The 18,169-nt window shown below is 38.7% G+C and overlaps 1 pseudogene; it reads left to right on the forward strand.

The window, feature by feature from the left end:
- The first annotated feature begins 29 nt into the window (after positions 1-29).
- LOC121947132 lies at positions 30-17,686 on the forward strand (annotated as a pseudogene).
- The last annotated feature ends 483 nt before the right edge of the window (positions 17,687-18,169 follow it).

Raw genomic sequence — 18,169 nt, forward strand, 5'->3', positions numbered from 1 at the left:
GTTAATAAAGGAGAGTGTGCTGTCTGAGACAAAGTGCTGCCTGACAGACAACACTCAGGGTAAACACTCAGCGTCATTTCCTGAGCTAACAACACTCGCTCAGGCTTTGACAGATAACCTCAACCCAGCTTAAACTCGCACATTGTTATAGGATAACGTTACAGGACTGGGCAAAATGGCTTTCGGAAGACACACAGTTGGTTTGTGTAGGTCGTAGTTTATGTCAGTCGACAGGTGCTTCAGATAACCCAGCTCCTGGTTGCTAATTATCCAAGCTAACGTTAGCTCAGAAGCTACATCGCTAGCTATCTAGCATCCGCCAGCTCTAACGGAGGCTAATTAGACAACATTACACTCACTAACAGGTTGTATGTGAGTGGCAGCCTTGGTGGCCTGTTTTTCCGGACAGCGAAACGGACAAAAAAGAGAAGGTAAGAGGACTTTCACACCTGTAATGTACTTAACGTTACGTTAGCGGTGTATTAAACACGCTACGACCCGTGTTAGTGCGCTAGGAAGAAAACAGCACCGCTGTAACGTTGATGTTACTTTTAATAATCATAAAATGATTAACGGTGTGTGCTTGTGGTCAAATCAGTTGTGAAATTGACCGCTGGTGGATTTAGTTGTGCTTGTGGTGTAAACATGTGTATAAAACAAGCTGTGTGCTCCAGTCTTTGCTTCAAGCTAGAGGGAATGACGTAATGTTTTCGCCCTGGTCACTGCTACCTGGTTGTAGGTTAGACGGCTCAAAGAGCAGGACTGACCCTACAGGAGTGAGTTTGAAGCGGGGAAAATAAAGCCAGCAGTCAGCAGGCCAGATGGCCTACTCAGACTCCTGGAGCAGGACTCTTTCTGAGGAGGGCTGAAACTGAAAGAGAAAGTTCCCTCAGGCCGCCTAACGGGGATGAGGCGTGGTGTGGCATGTGTCTCTGTGACGATCAGTGCGGATTCTGTCTTTTCTGATGTTTCCTGCAGCGTCCCTCTCTATGGTCGGCTTCAGGCCAGGGATGTTCCACTTGCTTTGCTTGGGGGCCACTTTAGCAAAATGACAGGAGACCAGGAGCCAGTCGCAGCAGCCCCATACACGTTTTAAGGATTTCAGGACGTTTCTACGATTTTATGACATATCAGAACATTACTGAGATTTTAAGTTGTTGCTAGAATCGTAGAACATTTCTCTAGGACGTTAGGACGTTTCTCAGCTTTTAGGATTTTATGATATTTCTCAGAGTTTAGGGTGTTTCTAGGATTTTAAGACTTTTCCAGGATCATAGGACATTTCTCAGATTTTAGGTTGGTTCTAGGATTGTAGGTAATTTCTGGGATCTTAAGACATTTCTAGGACTTTAGGATGTTTGTAGGATTTTAGGACGTTTCAAGGAACTTAGGATGTTTCTCAGATTTTAGAAAGTTTGTAGAAGATTACCCGCGACCCTTACGAGGGCAAGCGGTTACAGAAAATGAATGAATGTAGAAGATTATATTTTCTAACATTTCTGATTTGTTTCTGGGATTTGAGGTCATTTCTAGAATTTTGGGACATTTCTATGATTTTAGGATGTTTCTGGGATTTTAGGACATCTCTAGAATTGTACTTTCTTTGATAAACAAGCTCTATTTTGATGCTGTTTTATGCACCCTGTCACCTTATGTATACTAAAAGTACAAAAACAATTCCCAGTGTGAATCACTCAAATTTTAATATGAATTACAAAATGGTTGGGGGTCGCCAGGCACTCTATTGGGGGCCAGATTTCGCCTGTGGGCCATAAGTTGACTATCACTGGGTTGGAGCTTAGGTTAGGCAGGATGTAGCAGAGAGATCTTGGATCTCAGTAAAACATGGTTTGATTTAGGGATGAAGTTAAGGACATGTGAAATGAAACAGACTTCAACATACCATGGTTACAGGACATTGTTGTTTTTGCAGTGATACTCTGCATTAATAACAGCCTAATGAGGTGTGAACGTGTATATAATCATCTGCATGTTTTCTACAGGGATGGTGCAGCCCCAGCCTGATGGCCCAATGCAGTGGGACATGTCAGGAGAAGAGAGCGGCGGGACCCTCAGGGTCCCACCAGAGCTGGCTGCCAATGAAATAGTGACCAGGTTGCTTGGTGACAACCAGCAGCTGAGAGGTAGGATGGATTCCACTTGATTAGATATGATTCTACTTTATTGTCAGGAAAAAAAATCTGAAATTTGCCTTTATGTTTCACATAAATACAAAACAACAAAATCTTACAACAAATGCAGCAAACAACAACAAACATTACAAAAGTGGATGCTGTGCAACATATTACTTTTCTATTTATTCTCCCTGTTGTTGAAATTTTCACTCTTTATGTCACTCCGGATGACTTATCAGCCTGCTTCTCCTCTGACCTCCATCCTTTCGTTTTCCAGAGGCGTTGCGGCGGAGCAACCTAGCTTTACGTCAGCGCTGCGAGGAGATGGAGGGATGGCAGCAGAAGACAAGAGAGGAACGAGAATTTCTCAGCTGTCGTTTCCAGGAGGCCCGGGCCCTGGTGGAGAGGCTGGCCCAGGAAAACCACTCCTTACAGGGCCTGGTGAACGGACCGGCCTCCACCTCCAACCACTGCTGCAGCTCCAGCCAGACTGAAGAGGGACGCCCAGCGAGGAGCAGACCACTGGACGGACCACAGGTCAGCCAGTTACACATTGTCAGCTGTTTTTACATTTTAACAAGTTAGTTCCACCATTTCATAACTTTCACTGTCATCATTTATAACTACAGTATGTGCTGGTATATGTATGTGTATGCATATATGATATTATTTCACCTCTGTCTCACCTCTGGTTAGTTGTTTTTGTTCTGTATATATTTAAGGTAGTTGTGTTCTCATGTTCCATATTTGACTTTAATAATTGATGAAGCATTGTTGTTTGTCACATCTTTGCCTTCATACATAACAGCAAAAGTATTTTTTTAGATTAATTAATTAATTAATTTATATTAATGCAATTACTGAGGAGAGCAAAAGAATGCAAGGGAGAACGAAATGGTTTTCCTGTGATTGTATTTCTTCTTTTTCATCCTCTTTTTAGTTGGTAAACAATAAATTATAGCCTGTTTTCTCTTCTAACTCTCAGCTAACTACAAAAATGTTTGTTCTGTCTTCTGCTCTGTGTGATCGACTGTGTTATTATACAGCCAAAGTCACAATATAGCGCATATTTTTCTTTTTCTGTGTCTTCAGAACAGCTCTTAAATATTGATTTGATCACAGCTCATAAGTGCTGCATTTTAACCAGCGAGTGATCACAGAGAAAGTTGGTGACAAAAGGTTGTCATTAAATTTTCAGCTACAAAGCGCCACATCTTAATGAGCATCTATTCAGTCTGCCTGTGAAACACACAAAATGTAGGCAAAATAGTTTGAAGCTACATTAGAACTGCATCTGCTGAAGACAGTAAGGTCCACTCTTAAAATCAGCGTTCCTACAGTCATGAAAAAAGTTTTGGAAAACTAAATATCGTCTGAAAGTTTTGGAAAAGTCATGGAATTGTGTTCCACAAACCTGTATAACAACACATGATGTGTTCAGAAATTCACTGGAAATTTGAAAATCCAAAGATAATATCAGTTTTAAATTTTCAGGCCATGGCAAATAGACAATAATATAATAATGAAAGAGAACTGATAAAATGAATCGCTGGTCATTTCACAGACTGTATGGTCTTTAGAATTTGCCTCAAAGTCATGGAAAAGTATTTGCTTGTTTCAGACACTAGATCAGCGGGAGAAGAAGAGAGTTGAAGAGACGGATCAGCACACACAGACCACGCCACCCCGCAGCCTGGTAAGATGGACACTGTTGGCTGTTTTTAGATTACATTTTTAATGCATTTGTTTTGTTTTTTTTTAATCTAACTTGTATGTCCATGTGTCTAGGGTGATGCGAGTGTGCATAGCTCCTTGAGTAGCGCCCTCCCCTCTCCCCCTACCTCCCTTTCAGAGGTTTGGGGGGAGATAATGGGCAGGGAAAATGGCCAGGTGAGCCTGCTCACTGCATCCCGCTTTCCCCACCAATCAGATCTCTGACACTGATTCTGTGGCCGTCCCACCTCTAGTTAAACGCTTCCCCGCACATGATCTGTCACTGCGCTCAGGCAGAGGTTAGACAGCCTGACTTCCTACTCGGAAAAATAACATGGTATGGCCTGTCAAGTGGGAACTGTAAAAGCAAAACGTGACACTTATCACCATGCAGCATTATGAAGCAATATAAATCTTAAGGTCATCCATGTTTCCCTATATTTCCGAGCAGGAGCACTGGATTTAACCCCTTAAAACTCAAGTTGATATCAGTTTTCTTGGGCTGCATTCAGATGCCGCTCACAAGCTATTTAACCCTTTGAAACCTGATCAAGTTGGTTTGATGTTTTTTTCTAAAATATGTTGATTTTATTATTTTTTTTTTTTTAAAGGTAATGTTTTTGGGCTTTTTATTACCTTAAATTGACAGGACAGTGTGAGCATGAAAGGCGGGGGGGGCATGCAGCAAAGGGCGGAGGCCGGGTTCAAACTCACAGCCGCTGTGTTGAGGAGACAGCCTCTGTACATGGGGTGCCGCTCTATTCACTGAGCCACCAGGCAATGGCCAACCAGGCAAGAAATGTCCCCCAAACTGCAAGAGATTAGTAAAAGGTGACAAAAATATATACATAAAAATTGGTTTAAAAAAAGGGGGGAGGTTTAGTAGAAAATTACCCAAAAATCGGGGAAAATGCTATATTAATAATTATTAATTATTAAATAATTATTAACAGTTATGAAACTGTTAAAGAAAAAATGATTCATAAAATGATTTTCTTTGTTTTTTTTTTAAATATATTTTTATATTTTCTTTATTTTTTTCTGTTTGTATTTGTTATTTTTTTAAATTGATTTTAAAAATTTTATTTTTTTTTTTTTATACTGAATTCCTGCTAATTTTGGGCCATTTTTTGTTATATTGCTCATTGCCTCTCCTCATGTTTAGGAGAAATTAATATCAGGTTTTTTTCAGGTTTTAAAGGGTTAAAGGTAGTTGGACACCTGAAATTTTACTGCGAGTTGTTCGAAATCGCATACTATCTTACTATTTACTACATACTCAACAGTACAGACTACATATTGTGCCCTAAATTCATTATTAAATTTGCCATTAACAGCAGACTGTTTACCTGAAGTATACTCAAGCAATACGTCTTCTCTGCATCACATGACTGTGCTAATCATGTCAGTCGCCCACGTTACTGCTGAATGAGCTGAATGAGTTGAAGTTTTACACAATTAGAGAGGCAAAATCCTTTCCCTTCTGGTGGATCACCATGGGATCTTATTTTTGGATCCCATTTCAATTTTGCTATGAATAAGACGTATGATTGTGAGTTTAAAAAAAACTAATTTTGCAAGTCAAGAAAGTTGCAATTTATTGTAAAATTGCTGAAGTGTATATATATATATATATATATATATATATATATATATATAATATTAGAGGATATATATAATGAACTCCCATTTTTCTTTTTCCCATCTTTGTTGTACTGGTGCCACAACCATCAACAGTTCGAAGAGACGCAAAGCATTTTGGGGCAGTTGAGTCCGTATAATAAACTCATAACCCATACTCAAAAGTTCTTGCTAATCAAGTATTCATCTGGGTATTTGTCGCGCACACTAAATCTGCATGATAAACACTACACACCCAATTTTACGTCCTACTGAGTGTGAATAAAGATGAATATGAACAATATATAAGTATGCGATTTCGATCATAACCCATGTGTCACTGTGAGAGGAGCACAGCATTAACACACAGCTCTAATCCACCATTCAGTCCCTTTTTTAAATCCCTGTCTGTCTCCTTTTAGTAAACCTCCATTTGTGCTCTCTCACACCTCGGTGTATTTCCACTTTTTGCTTGGTGTGGGTCCTCCAGTGCAGGGTGAACCTGGTCTGTCTCTGTCCACTCCCATCCTGTCATCACGTCCCCCTGCACCCATTCATCCTTGCTTCTTTCACTCTAACGTCTCTGTCCGCAGCCAGTGGAAGGTGCAAACGAGTTCCTCCAGCTGCTGAAGAGCCACACAAAGAGAAACTGGAGGAAGGGATGAGAGAGCTGAGGAGGAAGAACGAGGAGCTGGAGAGCCAGAGGGATGAGGGAGAGAAAGAGAGGGAGAGAATGAGGCGCTGCATTGACCAGCTACGGGGCAAACTGGCCCAGGCACAGGTAACACCGTCACCCAAAGACGCACAGATTCGACTTTAGGAATCACTCTGCAGCAATGTACAGATGAGCAGGACAGACAGAAGGAAAAACAGCAGACAATGGATGATAAAGGTGGATTTCTGAATTTTAGGTCAAGAAAAAGCTCACAAGGCATTAAGAACATTTTTTTTTGACATTTTGTTTATTTGGTTTCACTACTAGCAGCAATCATATAATCATCTGTCAATTAAGTATTTTACACAACGACACTCTAAATGTAACAACAAAATAGAACATGGAACTAAAAATAAAGAGTTGAGTTATCATTTTTCAACTAAAGAAGGGCATTTTAGGGAAATACACATTTTCCGCTTCTCCCAAATTTCTTCAAATTTGGTTTCCGGAAGCCTGATTGAAAAGGTAATTCTTTCCATTATATAAATTTCATAAATGATATTACACCAGCTCTCTACAAATGGGGCATCTGGCTGAAGCCATTTCCTTGTAATTGCTTTTCTAGCAGCTGAACTCAGTATTCCAAATAAGTATTTTGTTTTAATACTTGTAGATGTTGAAAGTACATGCAAGAAAGTTTCAAAGTCAGTTTATTTTCAATTCTCCCATGTATGTTAGATGTACAGGAATTGAAATGACATATTCTCCATGCCCACAGTTCAAAGAAGTACAAAAGAGAAAACAATGAATAAAAAATATACATAATAGGGCATTGGAAAGAAAAAAAACATCATGTATATACATAGCTACATATGCTATGTTCATATTCACATGTGTGCAATATGGTGTGATGTGTTTGGTGCAGAAGGCAGGAGTTTTCATTGATCATTCATTCATCATTGTATGAGGTAATATATTATACACAGTACAGCAGCAGAAACAGAGTTTTTAGTGCAGTAGTTTCTGGTGTAATTGTACGGAACTAAAGAAAGAAGGTAGAAGATAGATTTATTAGTCAAAATGAAATTTTGTTTTTTAAACTTTGTTTAAAAAAGAAATCCACCTTCTACCCTCCTTCTGGGCAAGTAGGACAGCTTTAACTAAAAAGCTACTCCAAATACCCTTCTTGCGTTGAATCACACCTAAAACTGCTCAAACTACATGTTTTGCAGCAAAAGACATCTAATGTGAAAATCTGCTCATTATAGAAAATTTACCAAAGCATTATTTAAAGGTGATTGTTTTTAAAGTGTTATCTGAACCTCTTGTATTGACGAGAGCTTTACTCTTACAAGTTTGTCTTATGTGTTAGTGATGCGTAAGACATTAGTGATGTCCTCATATACAGTTCAGATGTTATGGATATGGACACAAGAATCGGCTGCCTTATCTGTGATCCAGATGATCTGTATGAATGTATTTACAGGCCAGCAGTGCTCCTGAGGAGGCTGTCCCACATCGCTCTGAGGCGCAGCACTCCTCTGACTGGTAGGATTTTCCCTCTCAGTACAAAATACCTCAGCACATCGTTTGACACTAACGGCTCTAAACTGACTTTGTGTGTTAAAATCTTTAGCACCCTTTGGATTGAGTGCTGTTTGATTAATCTTAACTCTGCTGAATATCTGCAGACAGTTTTCCTCTAATGGCATAAAGACACCAGCATGCATCTTTTATCTCTGCCTTTCTTCTGCTTAGTAAAAAGCTCACTTTTGAGATGTCTTCCTCCTCATTCCTCTCTCTGTGTTCCCTCTCCAGCTCTAGCCTGGCTAAACTCACAGAGCAGCTTCAGGCCACACAGGGCAGGTGAGCCCACAGCTCTGTGTGGCTTTCTCTTTCTCACTGTGTGCACGCTGCCCTCTGTCTACTCACTGGTGCTGCCTGCCTGCCTGCCTATCTATCATTTTTCTGCTCACTTTGTTACATGGATGTTTTTATATGGTGTTTACTTGCAAATAATGCATCGCATTTGAGATTTTCTTTTCGCATTACCGTACAACTTCAATTAATATCCCGGGCTATTATTTGCTTAAATCATTGAACTCTACCAGTGTATGTTTTGGGACAACCGTCTTCATGGGCTGCGCTTTTAGGTCATCTCACACAAAACTGTTGCTCAGCAAAGATGGAAAACACAGTCAAATTATTTATTTAACCCTTTGAAACCCAGACAAATTGTCTTGGGAAGAAGGTAATTAGCAACCAAAGAAGAGATGACCCATAGGTTAGCAAGAAATCTATGAAAAGTACAAAAAAAAAAAAAGAACCTGAAAATGATGACCAAAAAAACTTAAAAAACAAACAACAAAAAAAGACAGTAAAAAATAATACAAAGCAAGAAATTACCTGAAAAAAAAAAACAACTTAAAAATTCAAATAATTCTGTTAAAATAAATTTGAATATATAATTATGAATATAGTTTACTGGATATTTTTCCTTTTCTTTAAAAAAATATTTTTCGACATCGTCTAATCTCTTTTTTGCATCTCTCTTGTTCACTATGCCGGTAAAACTGTCTTCTTTGGTGCTCATTGTGTCAGTAGAATGATCATTAAGCCCTACTTTTGGGTTATTGTACTTATGTAATGTTATAATACATAGTATGTGTGATTATATTGGAACTTACTTGTGGTATGTGTAGGTATCGTGAGTTAGAGGGAAGCTGGATTACCTGCAGAAGAGTTCAGCTCAGCGGGACCGAACTGAAGCTCTGCTCAAACAGAAAGACAAGGACTGTGCCCAGGTGGGAAGGAAGAAAAGCAGAAATTTCTACTTGCCAAAATTTTCAATTACTTAAGTATGATGGTGGCGCTGTAGCAAGCAGCCTTTAAACATCAGCTGTAACCACCAAACCTTAAGGCGTTTTCTACATTTACAGCTGGCCAAAGACTGCGAGGCTCTGAAAGCTCAAGCAACTTCTCTGCTAGGAGAACTGAACGAGAGACAGAGCTGCCTGGACAAAAGCGAGCACGAACGCAAAATGTTGGAGGAAAAGTAAGCTGTCACTTCACATCGGCATATATACACACATATGTTGAGACTTGTCTGTGTTCAGCTGTAGATGTGCATGTGTGCTGACATGTTTCTCTCTCCCGTACTCGTGTCCAGGCTGTGCAGTAAGATGAAGGCCCTGCAGGTGGAGAGCGGGAGCTGGAGCAACAGAGGAAGCAGCATCATGTGGCCATGGATAAGCTGCTGCTGCAGACCCAGAGCCTGGAGCAGGCCCTGAAGACAGAGAGACATGTCGTCACAGAGGAGAAGTGGGTCCAACACACACACACACACACACACACACACACACACACACACACAGACATTTCTGCACTATTATGATACTTAGAAAGATCTGTTTTAGAGACATTTCTTTCACATTTTGAAAAACAGCTTTTCAAGTCAAGCCAAGCCAGTTTTATTTACAAAGCCCATTATCACAAATCACAATTTGCCTCAGAGAGCTTTCCAGCAAAACTACATCCCTTTGTCCTTGGACCCTCACATTGACTAAGGAAAAACTCCCCCAAAAGAACCCTTTAACAGTGGGAAAAAAATTGGAAACCTTTAGAAAGAGCAACTGAGGAGGGATCCCTCTTCAGGACAGACAGATGTGCAGTAAATGCATTTTTTTTCTTGTGTAAATAAGACATTCACAAAAGATAACACATTTGAATTTGAATTTAATTTCGTTTTCGGGACCTCAGGGTATCCTTGACATTGCAAATCAGTTGTCATGCCAAATCTTTAGCTCTAGAATTGTGATGTTAACTGTTTCTTCGTGGTAATAAATGCTAGTAGGTGTCATTTATAATCCTTCACTACTGTTACCAGCACGATCTTTGAGATGTGATACAATACTGTATAGAAAAATCACATTTCCCTTTTTTTTCCTTTCAGGAAAAAACTGACACAATTGCAGCATGCCTACACATGTCTTTTTAGAGACTATGATTCCAAACTGAAGAGTGAGGTAAAAACTCTTTCAAACATCACTTCTTTCATTAGTTATGCTGTTTAGCTCATGGATTTATGTCTTGATGTTCATCTGTGTGTGTGTGCATGCATGCGCTTGTGTGTGTGTTTTCCAGGGCGGCGATCTGTGCAGCCGGCTAGAGGAGGCAGAGAGAGCGCTGGCCCTGAAGCAGGATCTGATTGATAAACTGAAGGAGGAGGTGGAGCAACAGAAAGGATCTCTGGAAACTGTCCCGGTCCTCACTGCACAGGTAACAACACTCAGCTGTAGAGTGTAACTGCACACAGATCACTTTGTGCTTTCATATTGTTACATCCAGCTAGGTTTGAAGATATGTAGTCCAACTTTTGCATCACTGTACACTTAATTTTGTGTGTTTTTTTCACTTTATGGTCATTAACAACAATAAACAGGCAATAACAGTGCAGAGCAAGATCACCTTGAGAGGGGGTTTTAATCATAGACTGTATACAAAGATACGTCCCACGAGGGTGATGTAATTGAGAGCCAGAGTCTGTGCAGTAGTGATATCCATGGTGAGAGAGTCCCCATCAAAAACAGACCCGTCCAACCAATCATGAGCAGCTCCATGGAACACGAGCATACTGATTGGCTGTCACAGCTGTCAAGCCCCCTTTTGTATAGTTTAATAACTCATTAAAGCCGAACTTATCATAAAAACAATCACTTGAACAAACATCAGGGAGATGAAAACTACCTTTAGTGATAGTAACTATCATTTAGAAAAATAAATTTTGCGTGTACTTTGATTTTTTAGTTTTGCCTATGTCTAATCACTAATATGGAGGAGCGGGCTTTATGACCTACAATGCAGACAGACACCAGAGGGCGATCGAGATTGAAAGTTACATTTTGGGGGAGCTGTCATGTCGTCCATCTATACAGTCTGTGGTTTTACCTGACATAAGTACATATGTGATTATGGATTCCTCATACAACATAAGAGGATACACAGATACCAATGTATATACCTTCTATGCACATAATGCACATCCATCCATATACACATGCATTCATACATACACAAAAACATCACTCACATGCATACAGACATGCATATTACACATATGCATATATACATGTACATACACGAATATACGCATCAATCCACAAAGAATTAAACCTCAAAATAACACAAAAAAGTTTTCTAACCAAGGTAATTAATAACTGATCCCCCTCCTCCTTTTAAAGATAGGGAGTTTTAGTTATAGCTGAGCTCTCATGCGCTCCATCATGTAAACATGTTTGACTTTTTCTAACCACTAAATAGTCCTCTTAAAACTTCTATTCAGAATGTCTGTATTGATAATTTTTGTTCGAAATGCTAAATTCAGTTTCAGTGCAAAGTCAGGCTTATGTAAGCTGCACGTTTAGAAGGTTAACAGCTAAAGAGCCTCCCATCTGCTACAGAGTTATCACCTAGGGATTGTTTCTGTTACTTTCAATGTCTTTTAGTAAGCTTTTGATTTTTCTTAAAATACTGAATATCACAGCTGAGCTGACAATAATTCGCTCAGCATCTGGCTGCATTGCGATCTGACTGGCAAAATTTCACCCTTAACTTGCCTTACTCTGACTCTGATTGGCATACCTGATATTCTTACCGCAGCCTTAACCAAGCCCATTTCTGTTGCCTAAACCTAACCAACCTAACCAACAAAGGCAACTAGTACTAGCCAATCAGAGGGAGAGTACGGCAGCTAATGTCTTTGCCATTCCAGGAAAATAAATTGGCATCTGACTGCACTCCTGGCTACATCACAGTTTTAGTTGCCGCTGGAAAACACTTCAGAACTTTATGTTTTGCCAATTTTAACTGATGCTTTGAGGCTGTACTTGAATATGACAACCTTTTGTTGCCCCTAACTTTCTGTCATCACTCAGATACTCAGTCAGTACAGCTGATCTCTAAGGTCAGATGCTGTAATTAACCTGCATTTTTGTTGACAGTGTGGTGATCATTAAATGATAATAATAATAATATAATAATAATAATGATAATAATAATAATAATAATAATAATAGCACCTTTCATACATCTGAGTTTTAAAAATTAAACAATATCATAACCAACAACAATATATAGATATATACATATTTATAAATTAAAAAATAATTAAATTAGATAAAAAAAATTGAATTAATTAAATAAAAAAAAACAGTAATAAAATAAAAAATCATTTATACAGCACATGAATATCGTAACTTTGTAAATAAGTTACAGACAGGCCAGAGGTGGAAAACAAATAAAAGAAATCTAACTGTAAAACCACATTTTAAACAACAAAACTTTAAAAAAGTAAAAGCGCATAAAAAGCATAAAACAGTATTCAAAATTATATATTTAGAATTATTTTATAGAATGATTTTCATTATTTAATAAACTTTTTTCTCAGGTTGTTTCCTTGTTGTTGTTTTTCTTTCACTTACTTTCTTTTTAATTTTCAGGTCACTTTTGTGTCTTTTTTGTATGTATATATAAATGAATATATATATATAGTTGCTATTTTTGGGGTCATGTCTTATCAATTGCTCATTGCCTTTTATCCATGTCTTTGAAAGACACCAAGCCAATTTTCTCAGGTCCGTGAAGATTAAAATGTCCCCACAAAAAGTGACATGACCAGTGTACATATAAGTTGAAGTTAATCAAAACCTGAATGAAAGTCACACTCTGAACACCGTTGCAGTTCATTTAACCCATCCTGTGAGTCACTTGTCAGATATGCAAAAAATCAGCCACACCCTCATGTCAACATGTTTGTCTTATGCAGGTGCATTACAATCAAAGTCACATTATGTCCCTCCTTCTGTCGCTGTGTGTGTGTGTGTGTGTGTGTGTGTGTCTGTGTGTGTGTGTGTGTGTGTGTGTGTGTGTGTGTGTGTGTGTTTGTGTTTGTGTGTGTGTGTGTGTGTGTGTTTTCAGGCTGAGATCTACAAAGCAGATTTCCTAGCAGAGCGAGAAGCCAGGGAGAAGCTGAACCAGAAGAAGGAGGAGCTGCAGGATCAGCTGACTCAAGCTCTGGCTGAGATCGACAGGCTCAAGCAGGAAGCCACGTCACGGTGAGTTTGGCTCTGAAAGCATAATGCAGGATGGCTTCCATTGTGCTCATTCTTTTTGTCCTGTATGTGGACATTGATGCACCAGTCACACAGTCATCTCACTGTGAGCTCTAGTTGGCTATTTTTTAAGAGAAGTTCTCTCTTCATGTACTCTCTGATCCGGGGTTACCGAGTCCTTGTGCGCTGTATTTTACTCCCTGCTCTCTAATCAGAGGCTGCATCAGCATCTTATGGTGACTTTACTGCAGCTGTCATCAAAGACAGGGCTGTTGGCACACATGTAATGGAATGTAATTTTATTTGGACAGGGACAGTGCATAGAAAAGCATTAGCTTTATATAAAACAACGAGAGATACATTGGTCCAGGTTTTTGCATAATTGTTCAGAATCTGATGTAAATTCATACATTGTCATCATGAATACATCGTCAAAACTGACAGTAGGGTGGGTTTCCATTTACCCTCAAATTGCGCAAATTGAAATTTTGGATATAAAGTTTGCCTAATGGAAACACGACAATTTCGAAAAAAAACTCCCATTTATCACAAAAAGCTATTGCAAAAATACCACCTCGCATGAGGTGCTATTTCAGGCAATTCAAAAAAGCCATATTTCACAGAACTACTATTTTTTTGGCTTTTCTAGGTCACATGATGCTATGGCTGTGTGCTTGTCAGAGGAACTGGCTCCCTCATGATGCAGCAGGAGCTACAAGAGCTGTTATTGCATCACATAACTCTTCAAAAGTTGAGCGGGTCATTTGCTCACATAACACGCCTATATGGCCTTGGATTGTAAATAATGACAGCTAGTGTGTGTGGTGGCTGCAATAGAAATAAAGCTGCTAATGTTTGAACATCCATCACCATGGTTACTGGAATGTTATCACTAGAGGAGAAGTTGCAGAACATCACTTAATGGAAACACAGTCATCTTGCAGTTGTGTTTTATGGGGTTTCGGAAATATCACTTAAGTTTTGTGCAAATCTATAATGGAAACCCACCTAGTGAATAACTGAAGACAGAGCTGTTTCTACAATAGTCCTCTGTGCATTAAGGAAACATATTTCCCGACATTTTCTTAAGTGTGATTAAACATGACAGTTGTCTTTATACACGTCTGTTTTAGAGTACGTATGGAACAAATGAAGCTGCGACACCTGGAGGACTTTCCAACACGGGCCCCACACATTCCACCTCCACAAGGTACATCAAAACCAACACACACAGTCAAAAAAACATGCATATAGATGTGAAGTAATTTTTAAAGTGAAGTGTGTAAAATTTAGGGGGATTTGGTGGCATTTAGCAGTGCATTGCAGGTTGCAACCATCTTAAACTTCAGAAAAGATTTTTTTCAGTTTTCATTATTCAGGAGCTGAATCGTCCACAGAGGTTTCTTCCTCTCCAAAACAAACAAACCAGACCATAAAAACAGCTATAAACTCTGAATGTTACAGATGAGCGAATCTCCCCTGCAGCTTGGCATCTTAGGAACCAGCTGCTCACCCAAAACATGCTCACTCCATTTCTCTCATAAGTTAATGAGTGCTCACCTTTTTCTGATCCAGACATTCCAGAGGGTTTTATTGTAAGCCGAATTATTTGTAGAGGTCTCTTCCTTTGCAAAACAAACAGATTGTTATTGCAGCTTCTACCGGCCAGTTAGGACAAGAATCAAGTCAGCGGTCAATGACGGTATAAAAGTTTATCAGCATCTGTGAATCACAGCAGCTACAAGAGGTTCTTGAGCAAACACTCATAAATATGCTATATATGCAGACAGATGCACGTATGCATGCATAAGACCAAACATATGATCCCTTCCAGGCTTGCCTGATGGAGATAATAACTTTAACAAAAGCTCTACAGTCAGCACTGTAAAAACAGAGATCAGGTCGCTTTGTCACATGACATCTCCCCCACTATCCAGGCCCCAAAGGAACAACGCCAAGCTTTTAAGCCCATTTGACATAGTGACCAAACCATAAAATTACAACTTCTGGATCTGTCACAGTTCAGTCATGTATTTAGTACTTGCAGAATATGCATTATGGCTGAAACAATACAATATCAAACACTTAAGGCTATGAGTAGTATGCCCTGAGCCTGCCTGAGCATACGTGTGCGTATGAGCTGTGCTTGAACAGGGTTTAAACGCACGCGTTTGCCTTTTTTTTTATTATTCACTGTGGCAGCATACAAGAAAAACAAAGTTTTCTTTACAAATCCTAGGTAACACGTGCTGAGAAAATATTACAGTCATTTTGCTGGTGAAGTATCCTTATTTTATATTTTATTTTATATTTTACAACATATAATTTTAAAAACTCAAATGTTTTAAAATTAAATGTGGCTTAGTTAAAAGCACAATTACCTTGCAAATGTAATAAAAAAAAAAATACTCAAATACAAGTACCTCTGTAAATGTACTTAAGTTACTTTTCACCACTGAGCATTGTCTGCTGTCTTGGCGGATAAATGAAGCTCATGCAAGAATTGGAAATTTGAGTAGTTGGCTACTGTAGTGACTACTGTGCACTGACTTTTTTCGGTCCCGTTAAAATGAAAAGAAAAAGAAATGAAAGAAATGTTTACAAAAATGTGTTTAGAAGAGTATCTTCTCAACATATTTTTTCCTGATAAGAAGTTATTTTAACCCTTTAAAACCTAAGCAAAACTGCTGAATTTCTTTTGAAAAAACATGGGAATAAGAAAATGAGCAACTTAAGAAGATAGACTCAAAAATTGGCAAAAATAAAAAAAGAAGGAAGGAAAGAAACAAGAAAATTACTGAAAAAACAGAGGAAAAATGGAAGTAAAAGTTAAAAAAAAGTAAATGACCTGAAGAATGTTCTTGAAAATTACAATCATTTTGTAACATTATTTTAAATATGTAATTATGATAATTGTAGCAATAGTTTTTTGGATACTTTTCTCTACATTTTAAAATTAATGAAATAATTTTCTAATAAGAGACCCGTCTATTTTACCATTTCAGTTTTGCCACTGCTCAATGTCTTAATACTAGTGCAAAATCAATAAAAATATTTGAGAAGAAAAATTATTTTCTAAATCTACTTATTTCTTACCATATTTTGGATATTTCTTGCCAAGCTGCTCTTTTTTTTTCTCCCATGTTTTCGTAAAGAAATCCAACCAGTTCACTCAGTTTTTTGCAAAGGTTTTAATGTTTGTTAAAGGCGTCTGAACTCATCACAGGAAAGCTGATGTTGGTAAAGGTTTCAAAGGGTTAACATGCTTTCTTTCTCCGGTGCAGCCTTCAACACGGTGCCCCCTGCCCCCTCGTTCCGCAATCAGGGTCTGGTACCAGTGGGTGATCCAGGAGCAGCCGGAGCCGAGGAGCTTCCAGATTTATGTTGTCCTAAGTGCAAGTACCAGGCTCCAGATATGGACACGCTGCAGATACATGTCATGGACTGTATACAGTAACCTGAGCATAGCCCAGCACACCATGACGCCATCACATACATACATACATACATATATATACAGGATATTTACGTTTTTGACGTTCCTTGTGTTTACTACCCGCTCTGGGCGCAGCCTGGGAAAACATGTAGTCGCACCTTAGTCTCTCTGCCATGTAAACACCCACACACATACTGTGGATCTTATCATTTTTTAAAAATTGAATGTTGGACTCAAGTGGCAATCAGATAACAGTACGAACATGTGGAAGAAAAGAATGACAGCAAGATAATCAGCTTGGTATTCTCCTCAAAAGTGCTCCATAGATTGTAGCTTTTCCATTCTGCAATCCATCCTCTTCTCACCATTTTCTCCCGTCAACTCCTCTTTTATTTCCCCTCTCCCCAAGGTGGCACACTGATGCAAAAGTCTGTCAGTATTTGTATATGGCTCTGTACTCTAGTGGCGTAGTGGGACATAAGGAGGTAACTACATACTGTGGAATAAGTGTGTATACTTTGCATCATCTGTGTTAAACACATCAATAATTATTGGGCAGAAAGTGACAATTCAGAAGGGAGCTTTTCCCCTCAAAAGGACAAAACACACGACAATGTGAATACCCTAGTGAGCTTTAAATAATATAGAATATTCAAATATGTTTTGGTCATAAATGTTGCTGTCTACATTACCTCAAAACATGTATTACTATGTATTAGAGATGGATTTACTCTTATTGACAAAAGTAGCCATTCTCTGTGTTCTGTGCCTGTGTACACCTTTGACTGCACCACTGCTTTATCTCTCGATGCTAGACCCCACCATACAACATAGCTCTGTTTGGGCCCCCAATCCTGTCTTATCTTTATCTGTGGCACCTGACTGTCTGTACAAAGGTAAGCACATGGGGGGTCCTTCACAGTTTGTGTGAATATTATCTGTAATTATACATCATTTGGTGCAAATAATTATTGTTTCAAAGTGTTGAAGATTTACAAAATAAATCATTTATTCATTAGTCCTTGTGTGTTTTTTTTCTGTGTTCTGAGTGAAGTAGGTTACAGAGAGTGAAGGGACGGTTGTTGATATATATGAAAAAATATGTTCTCACAGCTCTGCCAACAACAATGAGGTAAAAAATCATAATTGTTTGTTTTTTATTTTCTTTAAATCTTAAAAAGTCTTAACTGTAATATTTTTTCAGCAGGGATACTCAGCTTGATTTGCCTGGGGGGCACTTTTGCAAAATGAAAGGAGGCTCTGGGCCAGTCACAGTAGCCCAATACATGTTTCTAGGATTTTAGGAAATTTCTGGGATTTTAAGGGCATAGCTTGGATTTTAGGATATTTCTTGGATTCTAGGATGTCTCTAGGATTTTAAGATCTCTCTAGTATGTAGGACCTTTCTCAGATTTTTACACGTTTTCAGTATTTTAAAATGTTTCTAGAATTCTGGCTCTTTCTCTTTTTGGAACCTTTACAGGATTTTAGAGCGCTTTTA

This window comes from Plectropomus leopardus, chromosome 8, assembly GCF_008729295.1.
Source record: "Plectropomus leopardus isolate mb chromosome 8, YSFRI_Pleo_2.0, whole genome shotgun sequence".
NCBI lineage: Eukaryota > Metazoa > Chordata > Actinopteri > Perciformes > Serranidae > Plectropomus > Plectropomus leopardus.